Source organism: Gracilinanus agilis, chromosome 1, assembly GCF_016433145.1.
Source record: "Gracilinanus agilis isolate LMUSP501 chromosome 1, AgileGrace, whole genome shotgun sequence".
Lineage (NCBI taxonomy): Eukaryota > Metazoa > Chordata > Mammalia > Didelphimorphia > Didelphidae > Gracilinanus > Gracilinanus agilis.
The window spans coordinates 292271703-292296048 of record NC_058130.1 but is presented as its reverse complement, the minus strand read 5'-3'; positions in this window follow the sequence as shown (position 1 = coordinate 292296048).

Here is a 24346-nt window from a genome sequence, read left to right as displayed (position 1 = left end):
GTTGAACCATCCTTGCATTCCTGGTATAAATCCCACCTGATCATCATAGATGATCTTCTTAATTACTTGCTGGAGTCTCTTTGCTAGTATTCTATTTAAGATTTTTGTTCATTAGGGAGATTGGTCTGTAGTTTCTTCCTCTGTTTTTGATCTCCCCAGCTTTGGAATCAGTACCATATTTGTGTCATGAAAGGAATTTGGTAGGACTCTTTCTTTGCTTATCATATCAAATAATTTGTATAGTATTGGGATTAGTTGCTCTTTGAATGTCTGATAGAATTCACTTGTGAATCCATCAGGCCCTGCCGATTTTTTCTTAGGGAGTTCTTTGATGGCTTGTTCAATTTCTTTTTCTGATATGGGATTATTTAGGTATTCTATTTCTTCTGCTTTTAATCTAGGCAATTTATATTTTTGTAAATATTCGTTTATATCTCCTAAGTTGTTATATTTGTTGCCATATAGTTGGGAGAAATAGTTTTTAATGATTGCCTTAATTTCCCCTTCATTAGAGGTGAGGTCTCCCTTTTCATCTTTGATACTGTCAATTTGGTTTTCTTCTTTCCTTTTTTTTTTTTTAGATTGACCAGTACTTTGTCTATTTCATCTGTTTTTTCAAAATACCAGCTTGTAGTCTTATTTATTAATTCAATAGTTCTTTTACTTTCAATTTTATTAATTTCTCCCTTGATTTTTAGTATTTCTAATTTAGTTTTCATCTGGGGATTTTTAATTTCCTTGCTTTCTAATTTTCTAAGTTGCATACCCAATTCATTAATCTCTGCCCTCCTTAATTTGTTAATATATCTACTCAAGGATATAAATTTCCCCCTGTGTACTGCTTTGGCTGCATCCCACAGAGTTTGGTAGGATGTCTCATCATTGTCATTTTCTTCAATGAAATTGTTGATTATTTTTATGATTTCTTCTTTGGCTAGCATGTTTTGGAGAATCATATCATTTAATTTCCAATTAGTTTTTGATTTGCCTGTCCATATGCCCTTACTAATTATTATTTTTATTGCATTATGATCTGAGAAGGTTACATTTATTATTTCTGCTCTTTTGCATTTGTTTGCAATGTTTCTATGCCCTATTACATGGTCAATTTTGTGAATGTACCATGTGCAGCTGAAAAGAAGGTGTATTCATTTTTTGTCCCTTTTCTTTTTTCTCCATATATCAATTAAATCTAATTTTTCTAGGGCTTCATTCACCTCTCTTAACTCTTTCTTATTTATTTTTTGGTTTGATTTATCTAGATCTGAAAGAGGAATATTTAGATCTCCCACTATTATGATTTTACTATCTATTACTTTCTTGAGCTCTGCCAGTTTTTCCTTTATGAATTTGGATGCTATACCACTTGGTGCATACATATTGAGCAGTGTTATTTCCTCATTTTTTATACTGCCTTTAATCAGGATGTAATGACCTTCCCTGTCTTTTTAAATCATATCTATTTTTACTTTGGCTTTGTCAGAAATCATAATAGCCACTCCTGCCTTCTTTTTCTCATTTGATGCCCAAAAGATTTTGCTCAAGCCCTGAACCTTAAACTTGTGTATGTCCACCCGCCTCATATGTGTTTCTTGTAGACAACATATGCTTCCGTTTTATGAGCGAGTTCATCCCATTCACATTCAGAGTTATAATTATCAGTTGTGCATTCATTGACATTTCCTACCCCTTCTTAAACTATTTTCTTTTAAACCAGTGTTTTGCTTTAAGCCAGTAACCCTTATCCCCTCCCTTGATTAACTTCCCTTTCTACCCCCTCCCTTATTATTCCCCTCTTTTTATTTTTAAAGGCCTAATGAATTCCCTCCCCCTTCTTCTCCCCTCCCTTTTTTGACCTTCCCACTCCCCTGCTCCCCTTGGTTTATCCCTTCTGACTTTGTCAGTAGGGTTAGATAGAGTTTTCTATCCCAATGTATAATATAGCTACTCTTCCCTCTCCGGGTTGATTACACTGAGATTAAGGTTTAAATATTACTTCTTAATGCTTTCTTCCTCTCTTTCTTATAATAGTATTCATCCTTTCCCCTTACCGTGCCCTCTTTGTGTGTAATAGAATATCCTATTTTTCTAATTCACTCAAGTTTCTCTTGGTGTCCCCTACTATTCACCCCCCTCTTTCCAACCCCCCTTATCTTCTTAGACCCTTTTAGTATTCCACCCTCTCCCTATGAATTATTCTTCTGATCACTATAATAGTGAATACTATAATATTGAATAGAGTTCACTACAGAGAATTATACATAGCATTTCTCCACATAGGAATACAGATAATTAGATCTTACTGAGGCCCTTAAAAAGGCAAATTTAAAAATTATAAGTTTTCTTTCTTTCCCCTCTGTTTCTTATTTACCTTTTCATGTTTCTCTTGATTTTTGTGGTTGCATATCAAACTTTCCATTTAGTCCTGGTCTTTTCTGTGCAAATACTTGGAAATTTTCAATTTTGTTGAATGCCCATTCTTTCCCCTGGAAGTATATAGTCAATTTTGATGGGTAGTTGATCCATTGTTGAAGGCCCAGCTCTCTTGCCTTTCTGAATATCATATTCCAAGCCTTGCGGTCTTTTTGTGTGGAGGCTACCAGTTCCTGTGTGATCCTGATTGGTGCTCCTTGATATTTGAATTGTCTCTTTCTTGTTTCTTGTAAGATTTTTTCTTTTACTTGGAAGCTCTTGAATTTGGCTTTTATATTCATGGGCGTTTTCTTTTCTGGATCTGGTGTAGAGGGTGATCTATGGATCCTTTCAATGTCAATATTGCCCTCTTGTTGTAGAACTTTAGGGCAATTTTGTTGAATAATTTCTTTTAGTATGGAGTCCAAATTTCTATTAATTTCTGCTTTTTCAGGGATACCAATAATTTTCAAATTGTCTCTTCTAGACCAGTTTTCTTGGTCTGTCACTTTCTCATTGAGATATTTCATGTTTCCTTCTATTTTTTTCAGTCTTTTGACTTTGTTTTATTTGTTCTTGCTGTCTTGAGACATCATTAGCTTCTAATTGCTCAATTCTAGCCTTTAGGGACTGGTTTTCCTTTTCAATCTGGTCATTTCTGGTCTTCAGTTGACTTGCTTCACTTTCCAATTGTGAAATTCTGCCTTTTAAACTGTTATTTTCTTGCGTGATTTTTTTTTCAGCTATTTCCCATTTATCTAGCCAAATCTTTTCCAACTTTCTTGTCATCTCAAATTTGAACTCTTCAGGAGCTTGTGACCAGTTTTCATTATTTTGGGAGGGTCTGGATGTGATTGCTTGTTTTTTCTCCTCTTCTGTTTGCTTGGTTGTCTGAATTTTCTCTGTGTAAAAGTTGTCGCGTGTTAAAGATTTCTTCTTCTTGTTGTTAATCTTTCTCTTTTGGCATTTCTGATTCTGGGTTGCCATTGTTAGCCCAGCCCTTTCTCAGCTTTATCCGCGTGCTCAGGGTCTATCTGCGCTCAGGGTCTGTCTGTGCTTTTTCGGCTCCTGAGGTCTCAGGTCTGGTTGTTTTCAAGGTCAATCCCCCTGGTGGATCCCCTTGCTTGATCCTCTGCCAGAGGTTCCTTTACAAGGCTCAGGACGCTGCTTCCACAGTCGTATACCTGTCTGAACTGGTTCCCCACTCAAGGTTTCAGAGCCTTCGCTCACGCCTGTGTCTGCCTCCACCAGAGCCTGCGCTCTGTTTCCGCGCTCAAAGTCCATGTGCGTTCTTTAGCCTTTTGGGGTCCTAAGTCTTACTGCTCTCATGAACAGGCCCTGGAGCTACCAATGTCTCTATGGGTGCCCCAAACTTGCTCTATATCTTTTGAGCTGGCCTTGAGGTTGTAGGTGGTGTGTGGGGGGGGGGAGGGGGGTTGCTCAGCCTGCGATTTAGTGAAAGCTGTTTCACCCCTTTATAGCATGGAAATGCCCCGATTCCACGTTCCTTCCACACTGCTCCCTGTTGTGGGGTCCCTCCGTTCATCTGGATTTGTTTCTTTGTCCCCTTAAGGAGTCCTGTATGTTTCGGTTAGGAGAGGTTAAGCGATGCTTTTTACTCTGCCGCCATCTTAACCCGGAAGCCCTTCTGATTAATTTTTAATTTGCCTCACCATGAACCCTTACTAATTATAATTTTTATCTCATTATGATCCAAAAAAGTTGCATTTATTATTTAAATCCTTACCTTCCATCTTACAATCAATACTGTGTATCGTTGTAAGGGCTAGGCAATGGGAGTTAAGTGACTTGTCCAGGGTCACACAGCTAGAAAGTGTCTAAGGCCAGATTTGAACCCAGGACCTCCATCTCTGGGTCTGACTCTCAATCCACTGAGCCACCCAGGTGCCCCCTCAGTTGGTTTTTCAATGAAACATTTCATGGTCCCTCCCAATTTTTCTTTTGTTTGATTTTGCTTATTGCTTCTTGACATCTCATGTAATCATTAGTTTCTTGTTCCCCGATTCTAATTTTTAAGAAATCATTTTCCTCCATCAGGTTTTGAACCTTCATTTTCATTTTGCCCAGTTCTTCTTTCATTTCTCTTCCTTATTTTTCCTCTGCTTTTCTTATTGTTTTTTCAAAAATTCTTTGAGCTTTTCAGAATCTGCATCCAATTCTTATTTTTCTTTTGGACTTTGCATTGAAAACTTTGCTTTCATTGTCCCCTTCTGTGTCTGTGCCTTGTTCTTTGTCTCCATAAAATTTTTCTGCAGTTAGGTGCTTTTTTTTGTTGTCTGCTCATTTTCCCAACCTTTTTATAGATAGGCTCTATTCTCTTGAAGGTTAGGGTACTCCCTTAAGCTTCAATGCTTCCTTGATGCTACCTTAACTTTATTTCTGGGTTTCTGCCAGTTTCAGTTGTACCAAGATGGTATGATGGTCTGAGGGCTGGGAGCTCTAAGAGCCATCTTCCACTGCTGATTCAAGTGATCCTAGCGAGTAGTGATGGCTAAAATTCTCAACTCTGACTTTGGAGTAGGTTTTTTTGGTCTCACTCTGGGTTTGGTCAAATCAGGCACAGCTCAAATTCTAGTCCCAGGCTTAGGTGAAGCTTCTTGGTCTCACTTTAAGCTTAAGTCATGCACACAGCAGACTGCCCTGCCCTTGAATGAGAGGCTCAGGGGGCCCAGCTTTGGGTCCACCAACTATCCCAAACTGGGATCTATATCCTCACCAGAGACTCTGGCTGGGACTCCTGGCCTTGCTCTGGTCCCACACAGTTCAGGCTGCTTCAGCACAGACTGCCCTGGCTAGAATTCTGGAACCCACTACAGGTTTTCTTGGAACCTCAAGGGGTGTGACACTTGTCTGCCCAAGTAGTGTCTCAGTGTCTGGAAATTGCCTTGGGATTAGGTTCAGAACCTGGCACAGTAGATGTGTGGTGGGCTATGTAACTTGTTTTTGGCTTGGTCGTCACTCTTTGATATAGACTCCTACGGGCTGTGCTCTCTTTCCATTCCAGGGTCCAAGATGTTCTCTGCATACCTTTTAGGTGTTCCTCTTCTTGAAAGTTGTTTCACTATCTCCTCTGTCTCTTTGCTAGTTCTTTCACTACTGCAATCATTTTTTTATCATTATTTTAAGATTGGTTTTAAGGAATTCTCATGACGATTGCAAGCTCCTCTGCTTCTACTCTACCACCTCAGCTCTAGAACCAGAAGTGCCAAAATAAATTTTTAAAGATTTAAATAATATTTTTAATAATGAAAATAAATTTTAAAAGAAAAACCCTGTTTTATTACCCAATCATAAAAATTTAATTTTAGGGAAAAACATTCCTGAGTCCAAGAACTAAAGAGACAGTAGAGAGTAAGGCTAATTTGGCAGAGCACTTGAGGGAATAAAGAAGTTTGTGCCTGTGTGGTATAAGCTACCATAAGTGCTTTGGATAAGAAACAGATGTGACCTACTGTCAGTTAAATAACTATAAATTTAGTAAAACTATATACTATAGAGAAGATAAAAGGGAAATAAAAAAATGATAAATTGAAAAAATATTTAAAAGATTAATATTGAGTCATCTCAGTGTATGTATGATAATCTCCAATACTGAAATTATTAAAATAAAAAAACAGAAATTAGATTTATTTTGATTGGCTTCAGAGGGAATAACTATGAGCAATTGGTGGAAATTCAAGAAAATTAGATGTGGCTGGGAATTAGGAAATTACAGTGCTGAATGAAGTGAAAATATACAAAAGTGGAAGGTGTTTCCCTTGATAGTATTGTGTTCCTTACCCCTGAAGACCCTTAAGTAGGTGTTGGATGACCACTTGTCAAGGATGTTAGAGAAGGGAAATCCATTCAGTTATATCCTATGATTCTAAACTGAGGTGTTTTAAGCCTATTCTAAGCTGTTATTGCTTATAATTACATGCCATTAAGCTTTTAAAGTTTTTATTTGTAAGTTGTAGTTATTATATAGAGAGGATATAACAAATTATGCATACATGTGATATAAATCTATTGTAAATACTTCTCATTTATTTGTAATTTTTTTCTATAGGTAATAGAAGAAAAAGACAATGTTTGTGGAACAGGTGTGATCAGGTTAACCCCTGCACAATTTGATAGAGATTATTGGATGAAGACTTTTGTTAAAGTTGTGTATTTATTGGGTACTGACAAAAGGATTATTCAAACTGCCACCTCTTGATAACTGTTTTAGGGTAACGATTAAAATAAATCCAATAAATATATCTGGAGGTAATTACCATACACTAACCCAGCCCTTAAAGATGAGCAAGAACTTGAGAAAATGGGTAACATTTAGATAGAGGAATGGCAGTTAAATCAGTTGATCTGAGTACCAACCTCCAGCCTGCTGGGAATTAATATAATAACTTATCTACCTAAACTAGGGTTCTTGCTAAGGAATAAGGATATTAGACAGGAAACAATAACAACTGTTTATTGAAGATAAAGGATTTAGGATGGTGGGTAACAGGCTTCCTTAACTGGGGTAACTAGCAACATATATTAGGGTAAGGAAATGGAGTTCTACACTAAAGCTTTCACTAACAACAGTCAAGCAGGATAGGGGTTTTGGAAATCTCACTACTGGATGACTCCTCCAGCATTGTTTATCTGGTGGTCCAGGGTCTTAACTGTTATTTTGCCAATAGATCCAGTAGGGTAAAAACCAGTGAACTGGTACAGAATGAAGGTCCACCCTTCAAGCTGCAAATCCAAGCTTTAGCTTGCCCTTCCCACAAAGATGCTGGTATATTGATGATGATCAGGGAGATCAAAACACACAAGCTTCTTTTTCAGTGGTAACCAACTGACCAAGTGACCAGTTCTGTGTCACTCCTTTGCTCCATTCCAGGCTTTTAGAATGTTCATCTCCTGCCACCCTGCTTGTCAAACTTTCTCTATATACATTTAAAAATGCTATTTCCTCATTACAGTATCACAAGGCTCTTACAGAAAATGCACAAGGAAGATTAGTCAGGAGAATCATATTCCTCTGTGATCTGTAAGACTGAGTGCTTGAAATAACTCCACCTCATGGGACCTTTTTAAAGTATGCTTTCTCTACTTTGAACTGCTGGGCTGGAGGGGATTTCTTCCTCTGATGTCCCAGCAGCAACAATGTACAATTCAGAGGGAAAAATATTTGTCCAGGCACATCTGAGACTGTAATCTCTAGACATTATAGTCCTGACTATATTATTTTGACCTTTCATTTCTTTTCTTGTTTTTTCATCCTTTCTTTACATACTAGCAACTGGCAATCATGAGAAATAGTTAAATCATCCAGAATTCATATTTTGATTTCATAATAACAATAGTGATATTAGAAACCCAGAAGTTAAAGATTTCTATAACAATATGCATCTCAGAGAATAAGTCCAAAAACAGGAGTGTATTGTTGAGGTAGGACTAAAGTCACCCCATGTAAAAGGAACTAAATTGTCAACTTTGCCTCACAAGTTTAAAGCATATGTTAGTTTTAGTTTGAATATGCAGTTCTGACTGAGGAATTACCATTAAGGGCATGTGAGCAAATTATTAATACATCAAGATTTATACTCTATTGCTAGAAGAATCCATTCTATTCAAGATTATGGTTAACTCCTTGGTAAACTTACATCTTATGTTTGGACATAATCATTTCTGGGACTACATTGATCAAGGAATTTTGTGCTATATTAACATAATCAAAAGACTAATGTTTGGAAAATCCTTTACTGTTTCTTTTATTGTCCTATTAGCTATTTCTTTGTAATCAATAAGAAACAATCATATTTTGAGATTTCCATACCTCTTAGACAATCATTTGATTGTAAAACATGATCTGCTTCAGAGGATCATTGTAAAATATTATTTGTTCCCTTCTCATATTTTAATCAGGGATACTCTTAATATTCAGGTATATCATTCTCATAACTATAAAGATGAAAATAAAGAATATGTTTCTGACTATTTTTTTCATTGCTTTTGTCCTCTACCTCTCCTGAGATATCTTGAGAAAAAATGTTATCCTTGTCCTCAGATGGTTTCATGATTGTGTTTCCTCAAGCATGTGTTAGGATATACCATAAAATGGATTTTTAATCATGAATTTTAGATAAATCAGGTTTCTAATCTTTATTTAATATTGAATTTAATATATTTATTTTATATTTTCTTATGGGGGAAAATGGGTGGCTAAATTAAATATTATCTGGGTTCTGAGGAAGAGTAAGTAAGAGACAAGACAATACAATAGACTGGGATTAACAAATTGGGGAAATACAATTTAGAATGGGTGTGGCAGTTGGAGGCCCAACTGCCAACACAGATCCACCTAGCCAGGGAGTCTGTGAAATTAACAAGTGAGTAGACTGACAAAAGGTTTTATAAACAGGGTTTAATTCAATGAACTATAGTTTGAAGGAAGGGAAAGGGAGGTTCTATTATACCAGTCTATGGGCAAGCCTCAGGGTCAGGGAATGGACTTATCTACACTAAACTAGAGACTATAGCAGGGCAGGGCACAATAGAGATCAGGAATGAAAGTGGAATCCTCACTGCTGAGTCCTATCAAAATCCAGCAATGATAGAGTTTTCCCAGGTCTTCAGCCAGTACTCCTTCAGTTGGTTAAGTCAGGGAGCTAAACCGGCCTGAGCTGACTAGCAACCTAGGTTAGGCTTTCCTCTTTCTAGATATCAGGATATCAGGATACAAACTCTACTTCCTCTGAGGTCTCCCAGGGGTCAGTTACAACTTGTCCCCAGCCTCCATGTAGTGTATCTCTGAGAAAGAAGCACAACTTCCTGCTTTCCCATTCCACTTAGAATTCTCCAGCCCTGCTTGCTAAGCCTCCCAACTAACTAATCTTAAACACCTTATTAATTTATCTTATAACAATTTATTATATGTATTGCAAATACAATAATATTGTATTTAAGATTTTTAAATGAACGCTTTAAAAAAAGAGAGAAAATTATTATATTGTATTTAGGTTGATAAAAAAAATCATACAATGTTTTTAATCAAACTAGAATTACTATCAGACCATAATGAATTTTAATTTATCCAATATCAGTCAAATCTGATAGTTTACTTAATACAAGTCTAATTGACTTTCAGGTTGTACTTTTCCTTTTAGGTGTTAACAGATCAAATATATCTTTAATTTCAAAGTCCAATAGCAATTGAGGGGGTAATGATTTGCATAGTGCCTCAGAAGGGTGCCCAAACTCTTCATGCTTTAAAAAACATCCTTTAATATTCTGTACATGGATGTGTTGAATTTCTTGCTTTTGCTTCCAGTTCAGTCCTGACAGAAAAGAATAAAGTAGATTTGCCAGTGTCCCTGCTGTGCTTTTAGGAAGAAATTCAAGGTGCCTCATTTATCTTAATTGGAGAAACACTCTTAGCACCAGCTTTTTAGTGAATATATTTGCATCTCAGATAGAAAATTCAAAATTATTTTTGAAATATTTTAGCCATTCATTCACACTTCAACTCTCACAATCCATTCTCCATTTTGAAAAAAATTAACAAAAATTGCAAGTGATTAAAATAAACATGCATTTTCTGGATTTCCTTAGTGTAAATTTTTGCATGCAAGAAAAAATAACAAAACTACTACATCATTACAATATTGTTAGTATTACAGTGGAAAATTCAATAAATACTATTAATGACAGAAAGCCAAAAGCTTATCTTTATTCATTATAATGTGCTAATCTTACACATTGCTTTTTTGGTTGCCTATTCATCTATTACAGATGAAGAAAGTTTATATAGTAATTAATTTCCCGGAATCTAGAACAAAAGGGAAAACTCATAAAATAAAACATATTAACATTAATACAAAATGCAGTTATCTCTATCAAAGTAACATTTCAATATTCACTCCTAGCAATTTGAGATAGATTTAATTTATCTTTTTTGTTTTTCATATTGGAGAGATCTCTAGCTTTAGAGAAATAGTATGTAAAAAAGTACACCACTGATTCTATCAGTATAAAATAGATCCATGCAATTTAAATAATAGCATATATTTAAGAAATATTTTGCAAGGCAAGAATGAACTTCCAAAGGATGAGGGTGCAGAAACAATGCCAAATGGGTTTGCAAGTGATTTACATCAAATTTTCAAAGAACAATTAATTTCAATGCTACATAAATTATTTGCAAATACAGAACTCTACCAATTTTTTTCTGAGACAAATATGATCTTGATACTTAAACCAGAGGAAGATAAAGCAGATAGCCTAATATCACTTGTAAAATGTGCCAAACTATCAAAAACAATATCATCAAAGACGGTAGAATTTCATGCTAAAAAGATTATACACCATAACCAGAGTGGATTTATTCCAGAAATATGGGATTATTTCAATATTAGGAAAGAAGTCATCAAAATAAACAATACTTAAAACAAAAAAATTTTTTTGAAGAATGTGATTTGAACAATATATGTTTTTAAAAGCTTTTGACAAAAAAATAAAAGCTATTTACATAAAAACACTTAAAATGAATTAATTAGACTACAGTGTTAAGATGATGGCAGAGTAGAAGCAGCGTGCTTAACCTCTACTAAACCACAAAAAAAAAACCTCCTCAAGAGGACAAAAACAAATCCAGACAAACAAAGGAACCCCACAACAGGGCACAGCATTGAAGGTACATGGGATCAAGGCATTTCCATGCTATAAGGGGGTGAAATAGCTCCCACTAAAACGTGAGTTGTGCAACCACTCATCCCCCATAACACCTACAGTGCCAAAGTCAGCACACAAGAGTTAGAGCAAGTTTGGGGCATTAAGTTCTGGGCAGCTACCTGGGATCACCAGGGCCTGCTCCTGAGAGCAGCAAGACATAAGACCCCAGGAGGGTAAAGAACATTCGGACTTTGAACACAGACCTTGAGCTCAGCCTCCAATCAGGATCACACAGGATCTGGCAGCCTCCACACTAAAAGACCAAAAGGCTTGGAATATGATATTCAGAAAGGCAGGAGAATTGGGTCTACAACCAAGGATCACCTACCCATCAAAATTGACTATATACTTCCAAAGGAAACTATGGGCATTCAACAAGATAGAAGATTTCCAAGTATTTGCACAGAAAAGACCAGGGCTAAATGGAAGGTTTGATATCCAAACACACAAAAAAACAAACAAACAACAAAAAAAAACAAAACAAGAGAAACATGAAAAGGTAAATAAGAAACAGAAGGGAAAGAAAGAAAACTCTTATTTTTAAATTTACCTCATTAAAGGTTTCAATAAGATCAAATTATTTGTATTCCTATATGGAGAAATGTTATGTAAATTTTTTAAAAACTGTATTCACTATTATAGTAATTAGAAGAATTATTCATAGGGAGAGGTTGGAGTACTAAAGTCTAAGATGATACCAGGGTGGGAAGGAAAGGGGAGTGAATAGTAGATGGCACCAAGAGAAACTTGAAAGAATAAGAAAAATAGGATATTCTATGCCACACAAAGAGGGCATGGGAAGGGGAGGGGAAGAATACTATTAAAAGAAGGACATGAAGAGAGCATTAAGAGGTAATATTTAAACCTTACTCTCAGCATAATTAAACGTGAGAGGAAAGAGTAGCTATATCCATTGGGATATAGAATTCTATCTAACCCTACTGAAGAAGTCGGAAGGGATAAAACAAGGGTAGGAGGGGAGGGGGAAGGCCAAAAAAGGGAGAGAAGGATAGGGGGGATGGAATTCGTTAGACCTTAAAAAATAAAAAGAGGGGAAGAATAAGGGAGCATGTAGAAAGGGAAATAAATCAAGGGAGGGGACAAGGGGGACTGGTTTAAAACAAACCACTGTTTTAAAAGGAAATAGCATAAGAAGAAGGGGTAGAACTAGGAGAAGATACCAAAATGTTGGGGAATACACAACTGATAATTATAACTCTGAATGTGAATGAGATGAACTCACCCATAAAACAGAAATAAATAGCAGAGTGGATTAGAAACCAAAATCCTACCATATGTTGTCTACAAAAAATACATATGAGGAGGGTGGACATACACAGGTTTAAGGTCAAGGCCTGGAGCAAAATCTTCTGGGCTTGAACTGAGAAAAAGAAGGCAGGAGTGGCAATAATGATTTCTGACAAAGCCAAAGTAAAAATAAATATCATTAAAAGAGACAGGGAAGGTAATTACATCCTGATAAAAGGGAGTATAGATCATGAGTAAATAACAGTACTCAACATGGATGCACGAAATGGTATAGCATCCAAATTCCTAAAGGATAAACTGGTAGAGCTCAAGAAAGAAATAGATAGTAAAACTATACTAGTGGGAAATCTAAATATTCCTCTTTCAGATCTAGATAATTCAAACCAAAAAATAAATAAGAAAGACATAAGAGAGGTGAATGAAATCCTAGAAAAATTAGATTTAAATAGGGACAAAAAGGAATACACCTTCTTTTCAGCTCCATATAGTATGTTCACAAATATTGACCTTGTAATAGGGCATAGAAACATTGCAAATAAATGCAAAAGAGAAGAAATAATAAATGTAACCTTTTTCAGATCATAATGCAATAAAAATTATAATTAGTAAGGGCACATGGACAGGCAAACCAAAAACTAATTAGAAACTAAATAACATGATTCTCCAAAACCAGTTAGTTAAAGAAGAAACCATAGAAACCATCAATAATTTCACTGAAGAGAATGACAATGATGAGACATCCTACCAAACTCTTTGGGATGCAGCTAAGGCAGTACTCAGGGGGAAATTTATACCCTTGAGTGCATGTATTAACAAAATAGAGAGGGCAAAGATCAATGAACTGTGCATGCAAATCGAAAAACTAGAAAGGGAACAAATTAAAAATCCCCAGTTAAAGACCAAATTAGATATTATAAAAATTAAAGGAGAAATCAATAAAATCAATAAAATTGAAAGTAAAAGAACTATTGAATTAATAAATAAGACTAGAAGCTGGTACTTTGAAAAAACAAGTAAAATTGACAAAGTACTGGTCAATCTAATTTAAAAAAGGAAGGAAGAAAATCAAATCATCAGAATCAAAGATGAAAAAGGAGGCCTCACATCTAATGAAAAGGAAATCAAGGCAATCATTAAAAACTATTTTACCCAATTATATGACAATAAATATAGAAATCTAGGTGATATGGATGAATATTTACAAAAATATAAATTGCCCAGATTAACAGTAGAAGAAATAGAATACTTAAATAATCCCATATCAGAAAAAGAAATTGAATGACCCATCAAAGAACTCCCTAAGAAAAATCCCCAGGATCAGATGTGAATTCACAAGTGAATTCTATCAAACCTTCAAAGAACAAGTAATTCCAATACTATACAAACTATTTGACATAATAAGCAAAGAAGGAGTTCTACCAAACTCCTTTTATGATACAAATATGGTACTGATCCCAAAGTCAGGTAGATCAAAAACAGAGAAAGAAAACTACAGACCAATCTCCCTAATGAACATAGATGCAAAAATCTTAAACTAGCAAAGAGACTTCAGCAAGTGATCACAAGGATTATTTATTATGATCAGGTGGGATTTATACCAGGAATGTTTCAACATAAGGAAAACCATTCACATAATTGCCCATATCACCAAGCAAAGCAGCAAAAACTGCATGATGATCTCAATAGTTGCTGAAAAAGCCTTCGACAAAATACACCACCTATTCCTACTGAAAACACTAGAAAGTATAGTAATAGAAGGACCTTTCCTAAAAATAATATACAGTATGTATCTAAAACCAACAACAAGCATTATATGCAATGGGATAAATTAGAAGCCTTCCCAATAAGATCTGGCATAAAACAAGAATGCCCATTATCACCTCTATTATTTAACATTGTACTAGAAACACTAGCAGTAGCAATTAGAGAAGAAAAAGAAACTGAAGTTATTAAAATAGGAAATGAAAAGACTAAGCTATCACTCTTTGCAGATGATATGATGGTCTACATAAAAAATCCTAGAGAATCAACTAAAATGCTAGTGAAAATAATCAACAATTTTAGCAAAGTTGCAGGATACAAAATAAATGCACATAAATCATCAGCATTTCTATATATTTCCAACACATCACAACAGCAAGAGGTAGAAAGAGAAACACCATTTAAAATCACCCTAGATGATATAAAATACTTAGGAATCTACCTACCAAAACAAACACTGGAATTATACAAACACAACTACAAAACACTTTCCAAACAATTAAAACTAGATCTAAACAATTGGAAAAACATTGATTGCTCATGAGTAGGACAAGTTAACATAATAAAAATGACCATTCTACCAAAATTAATTTACCTGTTTAGTGCCATACCTATCAAACTACCAAAAAACTTTTTTACTGAATTAGAAAAAAGTATAACAAAGTTCATTTGGAAGAATGAATGATTAAGAGTAACAATGGGAAATAATGAAAAAAAATGTGAAGGAAGGTGGCCTAGCAGTATCAGATATTAAACTATAGTGTAAAGCAGTGGTCATCAAAACAATATGGTAATGGCTAAGAGACAGAAAGGAGGATCAGTGGAATAGACTTGGGGTAAGTGACATCAGTAAGACAATGTTTGATAAATCCAAAAAGCCTAACTTTTGGGACTAAAATCCACTATTTGACAAAAACTTCTGGGAAAATTGAAAAACAATATGGGAGAGATTCGGTTTAGATCAACATCTCACACCCTACACCAAGATAAATTCTGAATGGGTGAGTGGCTTTGATATAAAGAAGGAAACTATAAGTAAATTAAGTGAACACAAAATAGTATACTTGTCAGATCTATGGGAAAGTGAAAATTTTAAAACCAAGCACGAGTTAGAAAAAATTACAAAATGTAAAATGAATAATTTTGGTTATATTAAATTAAAAAGGTTTTGTACAAACAAAAACAATACAACTAAAATCAGAAGGGAAACAACAAACTGGGGAAAAAATCTTTATAACAAAAAACTCTGACAGAGGTCTAATTACTCAAATATACAAGGAGCTAAATCAATTGTATAAAAAATCAAGCCACTCCCCAATTGATAAATGGGCAAAGGACATGAAGAGTCAATTTTCAGATAAAGAAATCAAAACTATCAATAAGCACATAAGAAAGTGTTCTAAATCTCTAATAATTAGAGCAATGATTCCTGAAGTGGGTGCCACCATCCTCTAGTGGTTGCTGCAGTGATCCAGGGAGCGGTGATGGCCACAGGTGCATTTATCTTTCCTATTAATTACTATTAACATTTAAAAAATTTAATTTTCAGGGGGCTAAGTAATATTTTTTTTTCTGGAAAGGGGGCAGTAGGCCAAAAAAGTTTTGGAACCACTGAATTAGAGAAATGCAAATCAAAAGAGCTCTGAGGAACCACCTCACACCTAGCAGATTGGCTAAAGTGATAGCAGGGGAGAGTAATGAATGTTGGAGGGGATGTGGCAAAATTGGGACATTAATGCATTGCTGGTGGAATTGTGAACTGATCCAGACATTCTAGTTAGCAATTTGGATCTATGCTCAAAGAGCTCTAAAAGACTGCTTGCCCTTCAATCCAGCAATACCATTGCTGGGTTTGTACCCAAAGAGATCAGAGATAAAAAGACTTGTACAAAAATATGTATAGCCGTGCTTTTTGTGGTGGCAAAAAACTGGAAAATGAGGGTATGTCCTTCAATTGGGGAATGGATGAACAAATTGTGGTGTATGCTGGTGATGGACTACTACTGTGCTCAAAGGAATAGTAAACTGGAGGAATTCCATGTGAACTGGAAAGACCTCCAGGAATTGATGCAAAGTGAAAGGGGCAGAGCCAGAAGAACATTGTACACAGAGGTAAATTGTACACTGTGGTAAAATCAAATGTAATGGACTTCTGTACTAACAGCAGTGCAGTGCAGTGACCCAGGACAAGACAGAGGGATTTTTGGAAAAGAATGCTACCCACATTCAGAGGATTCTTCTACGGGATTCTACTCTATGGGAGTGGAAACACAGAAGAAAAACAATCACTTGAATACATGATTGGGGATGTAGACCAGAAAGGATCTCACCAATGCAAATATCAATAATAAGTAAATAAGTTTTGATAGATGAAACATGTTAAAACCAGTGGAAATATGTATTGGCTATAGGGGGGTGGAGGTGATAAAGGAGGGATAAAAGGGGAAAGTAAAAACATGAACAATGTAACCATGGGAAATTTTTCTAAAAAATAAAATTTTTAAATCTAAAATTAAATAATTAATTAATTAACCTTTCCCAAGATGCTATATAACCTCTATGTAAACCCTGAAGTCTTTACTATGTACAATGGAGAATAAACTTGAGACCTCTTCAATAAGATGAGAAGTAAAGCAAGGATGATCTTTATGACTGATTTTTAGAATATAATTATAGAAGTGAAAATAATAAGAAAATAAGATAATAAAAAGAAAATAATAAAATATACAAAGGGGAAACAAAACTATACTTTTTGTAAATGGAATAATGGAATCTAAATGTTAAAAAAAAATAACAACAATAATAAAGTATAAAAATACTGAAATATCTTCTTTGTATATTGATGACAAAATGTATCCCAAAAAATCTATTCAAAATAACTAGAGAATAAAATATTTGGCAGAACATCTATCAAGATAAATGCATGGAGAGAACCTGAGACAACTCATAAACTAATAACTGATTCTAAATAATTTCTCATTGCTGGGCCAAGCCAATATAAGAAACATAGCAATACTACTATGTTCCATGCCTTGTACAAAGAAGTGAAGATGAGTGGTGTGGGGAGCTAGGTGGCTCAGTGGATTGAGAGCCAGGCCTCAGAGATGTAGGTCCTGGCTTCAAATCTGACCTCAGTCTTTTTCCACCTGTGTAACCATGGGCAAGTCACTTTCCTCCCATTGCCTAGCCCTTACCACTCTTCTGCCTTAGAACCAATACACAGTATTCTAAGATCGAAGGTAAGAGTTTAAAAAAAAAAGCGAAGATTGGAAGGAAACAGTCTGTGCCCTCAGTGTAGTTCACAATCTAATGCAGGAGACAACATGTAAGCAACTATGTACCAACAAGAGAGATGCAAGATAAATAAGGGTTGTCTTAGAGAGAAGGCACTAAGATGAGTGAGGAAACAGAGGTGAGGAGGGACAACATATTAGACACTGAGGACAGGCATTGAAATATTTAAGTGACGGAACATAGAATGCCATGTTGGAAGAAAAGAAGAGGCCAATATCACTGGATCACAGTTTACCTTGAGGGGAGTTATAAAATATAAGATTATGAAGGTAGGAAAGGGTAAGCTGAAAGACTTAGAAGCCAAAATAAGAATTTTATATGTAATCCTGGATCAGGGCGATAAAGTAAAAACCTTGCTTGGTAAAGATCAACTTAAAAGGCTCATAGAGAATGGATCACTAGGGAGAGATATGCAGTAGGTCAACCTACCAGCAAAGTATTACAGATGGGAGGGAGCTAGAGCCAAGATGGTGGAATAGGGAAACACTAAGTTGAGTTCAAATTGAATTTTGGAGGGGTAGGACTAACAAAAGGTTCTGTGAAGCAATTTTCCATACCAAGACAACTCAGGGAATCAATAAGGAAAGGTCTATCACCAAGGTGGGAGTGGGTCCCAAGGACTGCAAGGAAGGCAACACAGGCCACACCTAGAGAACTGTAGCAGTAGCTTAAGGAATTCTCAGCCCAGGGATGGTGGGGGTGGGGAGTGGGTGTTGAGAAAGAAATTGCTGGGAACTCTTTGCTGACACTATGTTCAGGGTCCCATTGCATTGTCCATACATGATTCCAGGTCACAGTCCCAGAGTGAAAAAAAGAGATAGCACTTGTAATACATAGCAAGGGGTAGGAAGGGGAAGGAGCAGGTACAAAGTCATGGCTCTCAAGTGGAGAGGAGTGCTTTTGATCACTCATGAGGAAAAGGGACTTTATATTTAATTTCAAGTCAGTCATAAGTGCTAGTGATTTTAGCTTCAGAAAAGCTAGCAAATGGTCACAATCCCAGAATCTGAAGCAGTATTAATACTGACATCAACAGTGGAACAAAGACCTTTCCTGGATAAAAAAAAGCACAGACCAGGAGAACAGTGACCAAACTCTCCTTAGATCATACTACCTTAGAATCACAGAAAACATACAGAGCAACAGAATTATCTTTGAAAATATCAGAAAGGAAGACCTAAAGTTTGAGACTGCTGTCTCTATCTTGAGAAGAGATTACTTTAACATAAATTTAAAAATCAATAAGTAGCCTTGAAAAATGAGTAAAGCTAAAAATGGAACCTGATCATAAAGAATCATTATGGTGACAGGGAAGATCAAAACCAAACCCTGAGGGAAATGATGTCAAAGGAGATACAAGCTATTGGATTTAAAAATCAGTCTGGCAGTCTACTGAACTATTTCTGGCCTGGGCTAGCTACCCCCAGCCCCCAAGGTTTCCCAGCACAGTCTTCCTTATCTCCCCCTATCATAAACCTAAAACTGAAGCTATCTTATCTGATGTCTTGAGGAATGTTTGTCTATGTTTGCCTGCTTTACAATATTTGCCTATTTAATGTATGTTTGCCAAATGCTTCCAGACCCCTGACCCTGAAACCCCCCTCCCCAGATGCTTCCTGACCACCTGTCCCTGACACTACCTTGATAATTATGTATGTACCAACCCCCTTCCCCAAACATTTCTATATAAACTCTTGGCTGAGAATTCCAAGGGGTCGTTCAGGCATGCCTCTCTGCCTAGCGACCCTAGCTATTATTGCTAGTAAAGAATGAGCCTCTTCTTGTATATTCATTGTCAGTGTGATTCTTCCTTCGGCCATGAACCTGGGTTAGGTATTAAAATTTGGGTACAACACAAGCAAATCCTCAAAGAAAAGTGTGAATTGAAAATAAAGCCAATAAAATTTTATGAAAAAGTTCAAAAATGGTTTTGAAAATCAAATAGGAAGTAGAAGAAAACTGGGGGAAAATGAGAGTGGTGTAAAAAAATTATGAAAAGAAGAATGTCAGCTTGGCAAAAAAAGCATAAGAATCCACAGAAGAAAAGGATATCAAAAGGAAAATTGGCCAAATAGGAAGAAGAAGCTCACTAAAAAGAAATGAATACTTAAAAATGAATACTTAAAAATGAATAATGGGAGATTTAAAGAAAGTAGAGCCAAGATAGTGGAGTGGAAGAAGGGAATGCTCAAATAGCTCTGAGAACACTCTCTAACTAACTTTAAAATAATGCTTCAAAAAGGAATATTGGGAGGAAAGAAACAACAAGGGGATGAGTGAAGCAACTTTCCTGCCAAAATTAATTTTAAAGGTAGGCAGAGAGGATCTATTTCACCAAGGTGAGAGGGGAGCATAGCCAGCAGCAAAGCTGCACAGCCTGCTCCAAGGAATACTGGCATAATTCAAAAGTAAGTCCCCCCAATATGCACTTACTACCTCAGGTTCTGAATATGGGCCCAAGTCAACTTTGACATCTCAAGACCTTGCCTAAGCCAACAGCAGAACACCCCACACCCACCCCTAGAAGTTCCAAGACCCTGCCCAACCCTGTGGTGGGCGCCAAAACCATAACACAAAACCAGCATATGGCAGTCCATGGTTTTGTTGACTGGTGCAAGCCTACCGAAGGCCTCAAGCCCTGCTCAAGCTTGCATTGAGGCCCCAACCCACAGTAAAAGACAGTCTACAATGCACCTGGCATGTGTAAGCCCAGAATGAGGCCTAGAGCCCCTGCCTAAGCTTGAAGCGAGGCCCTGAGTCCCAGAACAAGCACTTCAGCTATCTCCTGAGAGCCCTGTAAATCATCAGCAGACCCTGGAGGATACTGTGGGAGGTGGTTTTCAGAGCTTCCAGCCCACATGCCATCACGTCATCTTGGAAGAACTGAAAGTTGCAAGTACCCAGAATTAGAGTGGAAAATAGCAGGATAGAAAAACTGAAATTAAAAATAATGTCCCCTTTGCCCTGAGAACACAGACCATGTTTAAGATAAAAGTAAAACTTAAAAAAAAAGACTGGAAAATGAGGAAACAGGAAAAAGAACCTAAAAAGAAATATTATGGAAACAAGAAGAGTAAAGCAGACTCAGAAGGGAACAGTGAGAGCAAAGTAGAAAAATTTCAAAGAAATATGTGCATTGGTCTCAGGATTTGGAAGAACTTATAAAAGGGTTCAAAAACTGAATAAGAGAGGCAAAAAAAAACCCAGAGAAGATAAATGAAAGCAATAGGAGAAAATAATAGTAGCTTAAAATAGGACTAGTAAAATGGTAAAAGAGGCACAAATGGAGTTCCTTAAAAAGTAGAATTGGCCAAATGGAAAAAAAAAACACACATTCAAAAGTTCATGCAAGAAAACAATTCCTTAAAAATTAGAATTTGGCAAATGAAAGATAATGACTCCATGAGACATCAAGAAACAATAAAACAAAATGAAAAAAATGAAAAAATGGAATAAAATGTAAAATATGTCATTGAAACAAACAACTTCCCAGGAAAATAGACCTAGGAGAGATCATCTAAGAAGTATTAGACTATATGAAAATTATGATTTAAAAAACACCTACAAATAATATTAGAAGAAATTATCAAAGAAAACTACCCTAATATCCTTGAACAAAGAGGAAAGGAGAAATTGAAAGAGTCCATCAATCAAGTGAAAGAAATCCCCCAATGACAACTCCCAGAAATATTATAGACAAATTCAAGAACTCTAAGTCCAAGAAGAAGATACTGCAGTCAGAAAGAAGCAATTCACATATCATGAAATACATGGGATCTATGAGCTTCTACATTAAAGGATTGGAATGTTTGGAATATTATATTCTGGAAGGCAAAGGAAGTGGGTTTACAAACCAGAATCAACTGATTCTTGATGCCCAGCAAAAAATGAATATATCATTATGGAGGGGGTAGTGGTAATTAAAAAAAAAGAATATTTCCAAGCATTCCTGATAAAATGATCAGACCTAAACAGGAAATTGTATGTCTACATAGAAAACTCAAAAGAAGTATGAAAAGGTAAACAAGAAAGAGAAGTTTTAAGGGTTTCAATAAGTTCAAACTGTTTGTATTTCTACAGGGAAATACTATACTTGTAATATTTAAAAATTTTATCATTATCAGAATAGTTAGAAGGTATAAACATAGACATAGGTTTGGGGAATTATCTGATTAGGATGATATAATATGAAAAATAATTAAAGAGTGAAATAGAGGATTGCATTGAGAGAAAAGGGAAGGGAGAGGTAGAGTGGGACAAATTATCTCCCTATAAAGGAATGAAAAATCTATTAAAGTAGTAGTGAGGATGAAAGTGGTCACAACAACTATTAAAGTTACTAACATTGGAATTGTATCAGAGAGGGAATAACACCCCTACTCATTTTGGTAAAAACAAAACAAAACAAAAAAATCTTACCCTATTGTGTTATTGAAATCTAAATTTCCTGTGGACATTTTGGGGTCTTTGAAACTACAATTCCCATGATCCAACTGGCTTCCCCTCTTGCATAATCACATAGACAGGAAGCATAATAGTGTAGAGAAAAGGATAAAGACTGAGGACTGGATTGGATTGACCTTTTTGGTGACTTGGAGCTGATCCAGGATAGGGAGAGGAGATAACAGAGCATGCGTGTTTTAAACTGAGTCTTAACATGGCACATGGCTTCATTTTTCTAATGGCTACCAATAAATCTTTTAAAACCATAATATTTTTAAATCTATCCTTTTATATCCATTTTATTTCTTAGACTATAGAGAAGTAGGAGGGGAATATGATGGGCAGGGGGAATAATAGAAGGAAGGAGGAAGTAGGATGTGATTAAAAGCAAAACACTTATGAGGAGGGAGAGAGAAAAAAGAGAGTGAAAGAGCAGGATCAAAAAAGGAAAACAAGATGGGAACAAACAAATGGATGGTAATCAAAATGGTTAATATGAATGGGATAAACTACCCATAAAACAGAAGCAGAGAGCAGAATGGATTAAAAAACAGAATCCTATAATACCTGATTTACAAAAAACACATTTGAGGCAGGGGGACATACACAAAGTAAAAATAAGGAGCTGAAGTAGACTCTATTGTGCTTCAGATGAATTATAAACAATAAAATAATAGCAAAGATAATCTTAGAGGTAAAGCAAAAAAGACCTAATTAAAATATAAGGAAAGAAATTACATAATGATAAAAAGTACTAAAGGCAATGAAGTAATATCAAAACTAAACATAAATGCGCCAAATGGTGTTTGTTTTGAATTCAGGGAAGTGCTATTTGGAAGTGTCTAGCAGACTCCCTATGGACACGTGGGGGCTTTGAGACTACATTACCCATGATTCCAATGGGTTTCCGGTCTTTGGGCATGGGGATGTCAAAGGTCCCCATGCATGGGACAGCTTAAATTCAGAGGAGGGCCTAGAGAAAGTCTCTTGGTTTTCCTGAGTGGCTGGCTGGCGTACGAGAGGGACAAGATGGGCTCTGGCAGTAAATTTAAAAGATAGTCAGGCCCAGTCATATATATTTTACCAACATGGCCATGGCTTTAATTAAACTATTAATTTCTCTTATTTTATCAGTCTTTATCATTTTTAATCTTAACAATAATGGCAACCATACGAAATTTGGATTAAGAATTCTCAATTTTCCAGATAGCCTAACAAGGGCATTTAGATCCATGCCTGCGTTTTGGCCATCTTGCTCAGCACTTTTGAGCAATGCTTGCCCTCCAGTGCAGACCATTTCTGTGGATCCGGAATCCTGAGATTTCCGAGTGACCTTCACCCTGACTTGCTGAACGCCGCTGTTTCAGCTTCAGCCTCTGCCTCTAAAGATTTGGGAAGTATCCCCCTTTCTCCCTACTCTTTTTACTCCATTCTTGCCTTTCATGGGGAACACCCTCCCACAATTTCTACATGTGGGATTTTCTACAAAACTGACCTAAGCTTTTCTCTAGCCCAGAGCCCACAATCCCACGTGGATGCTAGTGCATGAACCTTGAATTAGTGATTACTCTTCATTGGGCTCATGGCCTATTCAAACTTTCTTGCGATTAAACTGAAACTCAGGGGAAGAAATTCACTCTATACCTGCTCGGAACTTTGAACTAAGAGCAGAGACTGATTATAAGGACCCTGAATTTGAACTTTGAATTGGACCAGAGGTGGACCTTTAAAAAAACTCAGAGCTGAATGAGTTTTGTTTCTGTTTTAAAGAGACTTTGTATCTTACCGTATTTTGCTGATTAGTTTTGTGAATTAATCTTGCTTATTTCGTTGATTTTCCTGTTGCACTGAATCATTTTAAGCTAATGAAGTTTCTGCTTATGATTTCACTATATTTCCTAATTTATTTAAAGCTTTACTGTATCAAAACAATGCTGTTATATGTACCATCTATGAACATCTTATAGGAGCACGTCTTTTAAGTTTTATTCTGTCTTGGTAATTGTATAGAACCTTGGAGGTTTCCATGCCTTGAGATTTAAATTGTAATTTTATGAGAGATCTTTTAACTTTTACTTTTGATCCTAAAGAATTGTTGTCTTAAAGGAAAAGCTTTTATATATTTTATTATAAGAAAAATTATTGCCTTAAATCGGTAGAAGCATGAAAATTTCCTACCTGGGATTTTTTTTAAAACAGGAAGCCAAAGAGCTCCTGTATACTTTTATCAGAAGGATCTAGAATTCTTGAGAATAATTTAGAGCAGAAGGTTTTTTTAATATCAGATTTTGATATGGAAGCAGTAACAGAATTTGTTGAGAAATTCTTAGCCAAGATTTAAAAGTTGTAACAAGTATGTGATTTTTAAACATCATTGTTTATTTTTTTAAAATGTGTTATTAGAAATTATGGAACTCTATTTGAATATGCATTGTGAATCTGC